Genomic DNA, 12,974 nt, shown 5'->3' with positions numbered 1-12,974 from the left:
ATCCTTTGGGTTCAGCCTCTTGATATGTCTTTAAAAGATTTTAAATGCCAGAAATAGGAGTGTATCCTAGAAGCACTAGAGAGCCACTAAAAGATTTCTGAGTAAGGGAATATTGTGGTCCAAGACCTGTACTTTATGAATGACAATTTGGCAGTATTCTCCTATGTGGTGGACAGATTGGAGAGGGGAGGGATTAAAGACAGAAAAATCATTTCTGAAGCAATGGCAAAATCTGAATGAGAGGTGATGAGGACCTGAATTAGGGCGCTGTTCATGTGAGTGGACAGGGAAGAATGGCTGTAGAAGGCAGAATGAGATTTGGGAATTGATTGGAGATGAGATCTGAGAGTATAGATGGATGGCTCCAAGATTATCAACCTAAGTGGCAATGGAAATAAAACATGTGGATAGGAGAAACACTGCAGAGATTGGATGTGGAAGCCAAAGGAGAAGAAAGAGTTGATGACTGATTCAGTGTTTTAAGTCAAGGTGAATAGGCAGATAGTGGTGCCATTAAGAGAAATTGGAAAGTTTGGAAGATGGATAGTTTTAGGCAGGAAAGTTGATTTCAATTTGGCACTTGTTGAATTTAAGGTGTAGACATAATTTCCAGGTGGAAATGCCCTTTGGGAAATTAGATATACCTGTGAGAGCTTATGGCTAGAAATGTATATTTAGGAGTCATCTGCATAAAAGTAGTAATTGAACCCTTGGAAGTAAATGAACTCTTTGTGAGAGTGTATAAAATAGGAAAAGAGTGCTTCAGTTGAAGTCTTGATGAAAACACACATTTAGTAGATTGGAGGAGAACAAGAAACCAATGAAGGAAATAGAATAGCCAAAGAGGAAAGATCCAGGAGGGATTCATAATAATTCTACTACCCTTCCCTTTTGTTGACTATAGTATAAAGCATATATTTTAAAGATCTGTTTCAATGGAGGGGAAGTAGAGCATTAAGAATGTTAAAAAATGATGAGAGAGAAATAATTGAAGTTCCTGTTTTGGAAATTATTGAAAGGTAAAATGTGGAACAATACATAATGCCTTATATCTATTGGATACAACAAATAAATGTTTGTTGAATATGCTTTCCACTTAAAAAAATTCTCATAATTTTACCTTTAGCTGCTAAAAATACATTAGGGAAACCAAGAAACTCATAATTGCTTGAAGCTACAAACAATGGAAATGAATCATTTATTTCATTTTTGCAAAGCTAAAGTGTTTGAACTAAAAGAAAAAAGATGTGGGATGATGGTGAATCATTTCAGTTACAGAAATAAGATAGCAGGATGGTTTATCTGTGGACCCCACAAAAAAGTAGTAGGATGGGTTGGGATCTTCCTAGAAGAAACAGATGACATCATATGGCTTCTCACCCACACTGAAGAAAAGTATATGATTTTATTCTGGAGAGAGACCTTTAAAAAACAATTCTTTTCTTTAAAGATAAAGTGTTCTCATCACAAGGGGACCCAGATGACCTGAAAAGCAACTGCTTTAAAACCCTAATTATTCATCTCCCTGCTTCCATTTCCTCTCCTCCTCTCACCATCCATCTTCTATATTATTGCCAGATTGATATTCCTAAAACAAAGCGATATTTTCCTGTTTAAAAAAAATCTTCAGTGGTTCCTGATTATTGTTATTATTAGCAACCTAGGATAAAATAAAATTATATATATATATATATATCCTGCCTGGCATCTTTATAAGATTAGGCCTGATGGTCTTGAGATCACCATGACAGTTTCTGCTCAAAGGAGAGTATGGTTTATAGAATCGATGAGTGTAATGCCAGAAAACTGAGCAAGATAGAGATTAGAATATTTAATAATTTATTAAATGGAGAGATTTACTGGGACCAATGGATCCATGTTTGGTCCCAGGACTGAATGAGACTTATCGTCTCCAAGAATCCAGCAAACAGTTTTCAATGACATATATATACCTGGCTCAGACGTAAAGGGTAGACTGAGGAAGGGGTGGAGTCAGGGTACTGAGATCTGGAACGGGATTCTGACAGGATGGAGTGAGCCTCTGAAGAGGGGATGACATAATCAGGGGGAGGCACCCCAGAAATGGGGAGAGGCATCTTGTTAAGACAGTATCTGATATTTAAATCGCTTGGGATGGGGAGAGGCATTCTGATGTTCTATCAAGTATTCTGATAAAGAGGGAGGGGAAGTTTTGCAGAATTGAGAAGCAAGGAAACCCAGGCCGGACTGAGTCAGGATAATTAGGGAAACTGAATCAGGACAATAAAAGAGAACTGTGGCATAACATGAGTAAAAAAAAAAAAAAAATGCTGGCAATATTTTTTTAAGATTTGTGCATCAGAAAGAGAACCATGGGAACAGAGTGTGGAACACAATATAGCATTCTCACTCTGTTGTTATTTGCTTGCATTTTGTGTTCTCAGTTTTTCTTTTCCTTCCTTCTTGATCTGATTTTTCTTGTGCAACAAGATAACTGTATAAATACGTACACATATATTGGATCTAACATGTATTTAACATGTTTTGGACTATCTGCCAGTTGGGGGAGGGGATGGGGAGAAGGAGGGGAAAATTTGAAACAAAAGATTATGCAAGGGTCAATGTTGGAAAAATTATCCATGCATATGCTTTGTAAATAAAAAGTTTTAATAAAAAAATTTTTTAAAAGATTTGTGCACTTGTGTATCTACAAATACCTTGCTCTTTTCCCTGTATTTGTGTCCCCCAAGAATCAATCCTCTCTGAACCCCAAACTCTGACATGGAAAGCATCCAGCTCCCGGGGCCACCAAAATGAGGATATAGATACCTCACTTTCTGAAGGACACTTGCAGAATTTTCTGCAGAATTGACCTATGTCATTGTGCTTCCCATCACTGAGTAGACTCTCCTCCCTTTCCCTTTCCTCTTCCCTATTGCTTGCCAATAAAATCTTGCATTGAACCAAATCCTGTTGTTTTACCCATTATTCTCTGCATTCTAACTCATTCAGTCTCTTGTTGAACCAGAGCCTTCCTTTCAATAGAAACCTGCTCACTATTCAGCCTGGGACAGACAGCCTGTTAGTAGCCAAGGAACATGGCACCCTGAGCCCAGAAATCAAGAATCCACAGAGAACCCACTCCCTCTTGCCAGAGGAGTGTCCCCAAAAGCTCCTAAAGCCCCTGGCACCCAATCCTCACCATCTCTTCCTCCCCTCCCCTCTAGGTGCCTTAGTCCAGCAAGGCTCCTGGCAGCTCCCCCTGCCCCTCTGAGCTCTCCCTTCAGGCTCCACCTTTGCTGATCCCTTCACTTGCATGCTTTGACATACAGTTTGCATTAACATAATCTCTCTGCATGTTGGGCAGGGACTGTTTGCGCCTGTGTACACAGAGTAGGCTCTTAATAAATCGGTTGAATTGGACTGAAACTCCAACACAACTTTTGGGTGTCTTCTGCCCAGGGGCTTGGAGGAATCCTGTTTGAGTGACACTTGATCCGGTGTCATCCTTCAGAAGCAGGGGAGTACAGGAAAATAGAAAAGCTGGCAAGGGAAAACGTTCATTCCAAGCACAGCTAGTGGGTAATGCTTTGGGCTCAGCATCAAGAAAGACCTGAGTTCAAATTCAGACTTAGAAACTTGAGCAAGTCATATAACCACTGTTCACTCTGGTTTCTTCATCTGTAAAATGGGGATAATAATATTACCTCCCTCACAGGGTTGTTGTGAGGGTCAAATGACATAATTACAAAGTGCTTAAAACTACCTCCCTCACAGGGTTGTGGTGAAGGGCAAATGACATCATAATTATAAGGTGATTAATACTACCTACCTCACAGGTTTGTGGTGAGGGACAAATGACATCATAATTATAAAGTGATTAATAGTACCTACCTCACAGGGTTGTGGTGAGGGACAAGTGAGATAATAATTATAAAGTGATTAATAGTACCTACCTCACAGGGTTGTGGTGAGGGACAAGTGAGATAATAATTATAAAGTGATTAATAGTACCTACCTCACAGGGTTGTGGTGAGGGACAAGTGAGATAATAATTATAAAGTGATTAATAGTACCTACCTCACAGGGTTGTGGTGAGGGACAAGTGAGATAATAATTGTAAAGTGCTTAGTGTGGTCCTCAGATCATAATAAATGCTTTACAAGTTAGCTATTATTGTTATTCCATGTCCCGATATTGAGTTATCAACAAGAATGTGGCTTCTCAGTCCCTTTCTGCATGGTGGGAAGGCTGATTAAAAGAGACAAATTTGTTCCCAGAATCCTGATGTCGAGTCGGTGTACACAGTGAAGAAGCCTTGAATGAGATTTGCCTTCGTCTCTTTTTGAGAGTGGGTACAATGCTTTTGTGTGTATCAACAGAGGTAAATGCAGAGACAACTTTAATGAAGATGTATTTTGTCAACTGAAAGATTTCGTTGGCAAGGCTGCGCTCTGCCTTGGTCTAACAATGTAGTATATTTAGAATGGTGTTTCATCAAGCACAGCCCTCTAGGAAGAAAGCTCTAGCTTGGAGCTGCCTGAGTCACCCCCTGTTCTGGAGTCCTCACACCCACTCCCTCCTGTCCTGTTGTCGTCCCCAGAACTTCCTAGCCACAGAGGCAATGCTTCAGAGGCCCTCACTTGCCATTCCAAATCGGAATCAGTAATTTAATAACTACAGCACAAAAGTTTGCTGGAACAAGTACAAAAAATACTCTATCAGGTGCCTCTGGTGCTAATATGAGATTAGAGATATACTTTAATAATAATATAGAACCTGTGGTACTCCCTAGAACCTCAGGTTCATGTGTCTCTGTGGGTACAAATCCATGCAAAACAAAGTTCACAGTCGCCTACCCAAGTATCTATTTTTTCTCTATTCAGCCAGAGGATATAATTAGATCAAATCAAGGCTTTGATGGAATGACAGTAAAAATATATGCAATAAAAAATTTCCCCCCAAACAAAGGGCAAATATACCTTCTCACATTAAAGAGACTGAATAAGCAAACATAGGGATCATGCATGAGGGTCCCACACATGGGGATGTGTGTTGATGGACAACTCACACATATGATGCTGTAGGATGTCAAGTGGTAATGTTTTTGCATTTATTCTTAGTGAGTCTGACCACTGAGTATCTTTTTTCTATTAGGCAGAGTATGCTTGTAAATAAGGCTTCTATGGACTGACAGTAAATATCAGCATAAATTTCAAAGCAATATGACCTCTCATTGTAAAGGCTGGAACAAACTTTAGTAATCTTTCCCTGAGGTCCTCCACTTGGGGTGCTCTCGCACTCACTATGGCTATCTTAGTATTCAACCGATCTTTTCATTTATTTTATGTCTGTATCATGAGATTTTAGCAATGCTGTGGCCTCTTACAGAAAGCATTTCAGAAGGACTTGTTTCATGACTATACTTTAGTATTTATACATTACAACCTATAGGGCCTGACTCAAATTGGCACTTAATAACATCATCTAATTATTGATTAATAATGAAATTAATTTAATAGTACTTAGTGCTGGTAAGAAAAGACTTCAACAATATTCCAGCTATATTGTATTTTACTAGAAACCTAGAAAGGCTCATAAATATGGCATTAAAAAAAATAAAAAATCAATTGCATTGATTAAAAATGTAAATACCCTTATATATTAAAATTCTGTCAAATACATTCAGACATTTATATACTACCTAGAACTTCCTTTGGAGAAAAGAAAAAAAAAACATGTGGCAGACAAAATGTACATACTCTCTTATTTAAGTCTCTTTCTCTGATCTACTGTCTCTTACTAATCTCCTTAGCAAGACTTCGATGAATGCTCCATGTCTCTCTCTGTCTCTGTCTCTTTCTCTCTGTCTCTCTGTCTCAGTCTCTCTCTGTATCTCTATGTCTCTGTCTCTGTCTCTCTCTTCGTCTCTCTATCTTCTCTGTATCTTCTCTGTCTCTCTCAGTCTCTTTCTCTTCTCTTCTCTTCTTCTCTCTCTCTTCTTCTCTTCTTCTTCTTCTTCTTCTTCTCTTCTCTTCTCTCTCTCTCTCTCTCTCTCTCTCTCTCTCTCTCTTTCTCTCTCTCTCTCTCTCTCTCTTCTCCTCTCTTCTCCTCTCCTCTCTTCTCCTCTCCTCTCCTCTCCTGTCCGTCTTTCCCTCCCCACCAGCCACCCCCCATGCTGGAGTTTGCAGCTTCCCAAAGCTGCTTTCCCAGTCTCTGGGTCTTCCGTTTCCTACAACCATTGCTACCACTCCATGTTTCCATTTCCCTCTCTTGCCCTGCTCTGCAGTGGGAGTGCATATTTAGTTACCTTACAGTTAGAGACCCTCCTTCTCCGAGGTCTGCCTGTGCTCCCTCCAGCTGTGTTCCCTCCCTGCTTCAGCGGTATTTCTGCTCAGTAAATCTCTTTTCCTGGGAGGTCAGCCTTCTAGATGCAGGAAGCACAGCCACCCCTCACCCCTTCATCTCTTCACGCCCCCCGTGCTCCTGCACAGGATTGCCAGCTGGCAACGGGCAAGGAAAAACAACCTTTTATGTGTCCTTAGTCTCCTCTGGCCTCTGTTTTCCGAGACTTGGCCTGCAGGAATGTGGCCCTGGAGGTCTGGTTAGAGTGGCAAGAAAACAAAAAAATTAGCATTAAAAAAAGATGCCCTTCTGGTTATCAGTCTTTAAATTCTACCATTAGCTTTTCAGGACAAATGGCAGGACTAGGGGAGCAGGGTAGAGCAGAACGTAATTTTTTAGTCAAGAAGGTAGAAGGCTGAAAAGCTTGTTCTCTATTTTAGGGGCCCAGGAATGATTTAATTAAAAGGAACCCTTTGCCAAGTTTGTAATTCTCTTTCCCCCCCTAAGGCAGTTGGAGTTAAGTGACTGCCCAGGGTCACACAGCAAGGAAGTGTTAAGTGATTGAGGTCACATTTGAACTTGAGTCCTCCTGACTTCAGGGCTGGTAATCTATCCACTGCTCCTGCAAAGTTTATAATTCTGAAACAAAGTTTAGTTGTAGATTTTTTTAAAAAGTGTCTGAAATTTTAATTCCTTCAGTTTAATGAATAAAAATAATGTTCTTTATGATTAACGACTCAATGAATGGTCGCTTTTTAAAAAAATTAAGAAAGTTCCTTGAGCTTGTACAACCCAATGTAATATGCTGCACGTGCTTACAAAAAGGAAGGATGCCAGGCTCAGAGAATGGTAATGTTAGCGAGAGGCAAAATCGAGAGGGCGGGATTCAGACTTGTTGGCTCAGGCTCCTCCTTCCACCAGTGCCAGCTTGGCAGGGGGGCCAGCCTCAGCCCAACATCTTCCTTCCCAGTCCTCTAGGTCACTAAGATTGATGGGCACAGAGCTGATGAGTGTATTCATTTCTTAATTAATGACTCGTTTATCAGTGACTGCATTGAAAAAATCCTATAAGTGTGTTGAATTTTATCTTATGTTCATCTCACAACGCTTTTTGTTATTTCTAGTTAGTAAATATAAAGCCTTGATGCTGCATCTAAAAGCTCATCAGCTAGATAATGAATCACATTTTTCCATTTATTATCAATAATAGTTCTCATTTTTCCTTAGTATTTTAAGTTTTTAAAAAGACCTTTTTCTTGCAACAATTCCAGGAGGCAGATAGTGTAAATTATATATATATATATATATATATATATATATATATATATATATATCCACATTTTACAGATGAGGAAACTAAGGCTCATAAAAGTGAAGTTGTGGTATCTAGTGTGTAATCTTGGACAAGTAATTTCTATTCTCTGGGCCTTAATTTTTTCATTTACAAACTGAAATGTCTGGACTTGGTGTCCAAGATCTCTTATTTACTCAGGTTCACACAGGTAGTCAGGAATTGAATGTGGATCTTTTGGCTACATAATTTAGTGTTCTTTCCAATATACTACACCGTCTCTTAGTGTTTTATATACAAACAGGCTCATTGTCACATGTAATTTAGTTAGATTATTAGTTTCTAACTGTTACTTTGCGTTTATGTAGATATTTTAATATGGGGAGAGGGGAGGTCTTGTCTTGAGCTAAATCAGCCAAATCTGGAGGTATTGAAATATAAAGAAGATTGCAGTCAAAAGAGGCAAAAGGAAGATTACCTATACTAACAAGTAATTTTTTTCTAAACACCTACAGCTCCACTCTGAAATATGTGACTCTTCCCTGATAGAATTAAAAGGACAGCTCATTTGACAAAACACTGATCATCCAGGGTCATCTTTAAAAGCTAGCTCGTTAAACTCTGCAGCCTCTGACAGCAAGGAAGAGAGCTAAATATGCATCCGGAGAGAACAAGGCCTCGGAGTGGGGGGAGCGCCTTGTTGAGAAATCCCACCCGAGGCTCTGGGCTCAGGAGGGGCAGGACTCGGACTGGGGAGGAGAGAAGGGACATCGAGGCCCAGAGGCTTTTTGGCCTTGGCCACGCAGGTTCCCTACGCATCTGACCCACTGATGTTATACTTTTGGCTTCTGCCTTCTCTTCCTAGGGATGAACCCTGTGTGTATTTGCAGAAAAGAGAGGTTGCAGCCTTATGGCAGAAACGTTTTGCAGCTACGGTTATTATACTCCCTTAATAAATGCTGTGCTTTAAGCAAACCCTATCTCCTAGGAGAATGTTAAGGGAAAGTTCACAATAGTTTTAGATGTATGATCCCAGGGTACCCTAGGACTCGGAAGTTGCAGGTTTCTCTGGGTACTTAGTCTATGAGTATAAGTAAACATTGGGAAAATAAGTAAATAATGCACAAAAATATGTTATCATTTGTTTTTGTGGTTTATAGGGATATATAAGTGTATAATATATTGTTGGTGGAGTTGTAAACTGAGCCAACCATTCTGGAGAGCTATTTGAAACCATGCCTAAAGTTGCTACAAAACTGCTTACCTCTGATCCAGCAGCGTTTCTACTGGGCCTGTATCCCAAAGAGATATTAAAAGAGGGAAAGGGACCCACATGTGCAAAAATGTTTGTGGCAGCTGTCTTTGTAGTAACTAACTGAGTGGATGCTCAACAATTGGAGAATGGCTGAATAAATTGTGGTATATGAATGTTATGGAATATTATTGTTCTGTAAGAAACCATCAGCAGGGAACATTGATGCATTGTTGGTGGAGTTGTGAACGAATCCAACCATTCTGGAGAGTAGTTTGGAACTATGCTCAAAAAGTTATCAAACTGTGCATACCCTTTGATCCAGCAGTGTTACTACTGGGATTATATCCCAAAGAGATTATAAAGAAGGGAAAGGGACCTGTATGTGCACGAATGTTTGTGGCAGCCCTTTTTGTAGTGGCTAGAAACTGGAAACTGAGTGGATGCCCATCAGTTGGAGAATGGCTGAATAAATTGTGGTATATGAATATTATGGAATATTATTGTTCTGTAAGAAATGACCAGCAGGATGATTTCAGAAAGGCCTGGAGAGACTTACACGAACTGATGCTGAGTGAAATGAGCAGGACCAGGAGATCATTATATACTTCAACAACAAATACTATATGATGACCAGTTCTGATGGACCAGGCCATCCTCAGCAACGAGATCAACCAAATCATTTCTAATGGAGCAGTAATGAACTGAACTAGCTATGCCCAGAAAAAGAACTCTGGGAGATGACTAAAAACCATTACATTGAATTCCCAATCCCTATATTTATGCACACCTGCATTTTTGATTTCCTTCACAAGCTAATTGTACAATATTTCAGAGTCTGATTCTTTTTGTACAGCAAAATAACGTTTTGGTCATGTATACTTATTGTGTATCTAATTTATATTTTAATATATTTAACATCTACTGGTCATCCTGCCATCTAGGGGAGGGGGTGGGGGGGTAAGAGGTGAAAAATTGGAACAAGAGGTTTGGCAATTGTTAATGCTGTAAAGTTACCCATGCATATAACCTGTAAATAAAAGGCTATTAAATTTAAAAAAGAAAGAAAGAAAGAAAGAAAGAAAGAAACCAAGAAACCAAGAAAGAAAGAAACCAAGAAACCAAAGTTACCCATGCATATAACCTGTAAATAAAAGGCTATTAAATTTAAAAAAGAAACCAAGAAACCATCAGCAGGAGGATTTCAGAAAGACCTGGAGAGACTTATGTGAACTAATGCTGAGTGAAATGAGAAGAACCAGAAGATCATTATACAAAGCAACATCAATATTATATGATGATCAATTCTGATGAACATGATTCTTTTCAATAACAAGATGATTCAGACCAGTTCCAGTGGTCTTGTTTATGATGAAGAGAGCCATCTACATCCAGAGAGAGAACTGTGGAGACTGAATGTGAATCATAACACAGCATTTTCACTTTTTTGTTGTTGTTTGCTTGCATTTTGTTGTCTTCTTTTTTTTCTTTTTGATCTGATTTTTCTTGTGCAGCATGATAATTGTGAAAATATCTATAGAATTGTACATGGTTAATATATTTTTGGATTACTTGCCATCTAAGGGAGGGAGTAAGGCAAGGGAGGGAAAAAGTTTGGAACAAGGTTTTACAAGAGTAAATGTTTTGGGTTTTTTTTTGAGAAATGAAATCATTATTTTTTTTTATTATAGCTTTTTATTTACAAGATATATGCATGGGTAATTTTTCAGCATTGACAGTTGCAAAACCTTTTGTTCCAACTTTTCCCCTCCTTCCCCCCACCCCTTCCCCCAGATGGCAGATACAAAAGTAAATGCTGAAAATTACACATATATTTTGAAAATAAAAAGCTTTAATTTAAAAAAAAAATGATTCTTCCCTTTCTCAAGTGAGAATGTCTTTTTATATCTTTTTTTAAACTCATAGTTATTCTTTAAATTTTGTAGTATTTATTTATTTATTTATTTAGTTTGTAATACAAACAGCTGATTCCTATTGCCAGAAGACCAGGTAGGTTACATTTCACTCTTCCTGCAGCATTCTCTAGATCCCTTAAGTTTGGGTATGGGTTTGGGGCATGTATCATGTGCTTCTCCAAATTATTGCAGCCCCCAAAGAATATTGCCTCCTCAATTGTATGGGTTGGTTTCCTTCACTTCAGTTCCATTTATCCACTAGCAAAATTGCTTTTATACGGAAATATTTACTTCAAAATATTTACTCCATGTCAAGCAGACTAAGAATTCCCAATCTCATTTTTAGTTTTTCTGTTTATATTGACTTAATCAGTGTACATATTGTTTTCTGGGCTTCACTTATTACACTGTGTATCAATTCATGCAAATCTTTCCATGCTTTTCTGTATCTATCATATTTGTAATTCTTACAACACAGGAATACTCTATTATGTCACAATTTGCTTAGACATTCCCCAATCAATGGGCATCTACATTAGCATCTACACCATTTCTAATTCTTTGCTATTATAAAAAACATCACTTTAAATATTTGATTTGGAAATTGTCTAAGCCTACAAATTCTGAGGCACTTTGGAACACCAGCTTGAAACCCCAATATATTTAGGGGTTCAACCCCACACCCCAACAGGTTCAAGGACCAGCTGCCCATCTGTTACCTGAGGACTAATCCAGCAAGGATCAGGGAGACTTTATTAGTGTAATGTTGATCGAAGACTGATGGACTTTTCAGAGACAAGAACAACAGGATCTGACAAACGATTTATTCCTTGTTCTCCTAATTTGCTTGTGTTACTATCCTTTCTATCTAAATCACATACCTACTCTGACTTTATCCTGAAATGGTAAGCAGACAGTAATCAATTTCGGAATTTCTGTGTATGCTCCAAAATTTTCTTAAGGCATTTTGATTACACTGGGGAAGCAGGCTCTCCTGAACTCTACTTCTTGGAATCCTTAGCTCTCTCCTAGGTTCAGCTCTTCTGCTACCTCCTTTTTCCTGATCCTATCAGTGATTAGTGTTTCATACCTATAAACTTATATTGTGCTACTTTTACATATATACATGCAGGTGATGTTTAATTTGTATATTCCTCCAGCACAGTTCCTTACATATAGTAGGTGCTTAATAAATGCCTGAGAAATTGAAATGGAACTGAATGAATCATTGATATATTGAAATAAGTATCTCATACCTAATTTTTGACCTGGCTTCTAAAATGCAAAGCAAATCTTAATTTGAATAAATTGAGGAAAAGATCTATTTGTTTATTTATTATTTTGCTTCTGTTTCCTCTTGGAAATGACAAAACAAAAATAACTAATAGGGATTAATGTCCAAGATAAATAAGAGGACCTATTTAACCCTGATGAATTTAAATTATTTGGCCCAAGTGAACTGGATTGAAAATTCACTATCCATACTACAAAGATCATGGAAAATGGGAAAGGCACAATAAGATTGGAGAAGAAAATGTCTCACTTTTCAAAAAAGACATTCTAAAGGGAACTTAACTTCAATTCCTGGGAATAGTATAGAATGGATCACAGAGATGATCGTTGAGAATTTCTACAAAGGGAAAGTATGTTTGTAAAAAAAAAAAAACCCTCTTGAAGAGCAGATTACCCTATATTAATCTAATATCCTTGACAATTCTACTTATTGAAAAGATGAAGGGAATGTTGCAAATCTGATTCATCTAGATTTTAGCAAAAATTTTATTCCCTTAATAGTATTTTATTTTTTCTAATTACTTGTAAAGCTAGTTTTCAACATTTACTTTGGGAGGGGGGTTGGCAAAAAGAAACATTTTATATAGGACATAAATAGAATTATATAAGCAGATACCCTTCTACTTATTAAAATGGAAAGAGCTGTCATATTCATTGTAATATGTGTTTTCAACATTTACTTTTTTATAAAATTTTGATTTCCATTTTTTTATTCCTTCCTCCCCCCAGTCCCCAAGGCAGCAAGCAACCTGATATAGAGATATATATGTACAATCATATTAAACATATTTCCCCATTAGTCATGTTGTAAAAGAAGAATCAGAACAAAAGGGAAAAGCCACACAAACTAAAAAAAAAAAAAAAAAAACAAGAAAAAGGTGAAAATAGTATGCTTTCA

Source organism: Sarcophilus harrisii, chromosome 1, assembly GCF_902635505.1.
Source record: "Sarcophilus harrisii chromosome 1, mSarHar1.11, whole genome shotgun sequence".
Lineage (NCBI taxonomy): Eukaryota > Metazoa > Chordata > Mammalia > Dasyuromorphia > Dasyuridae > Sarcophilus > Sarcophilus harrisii.
Note: the sequence above shows the minus strand (reverse complement) of the source record.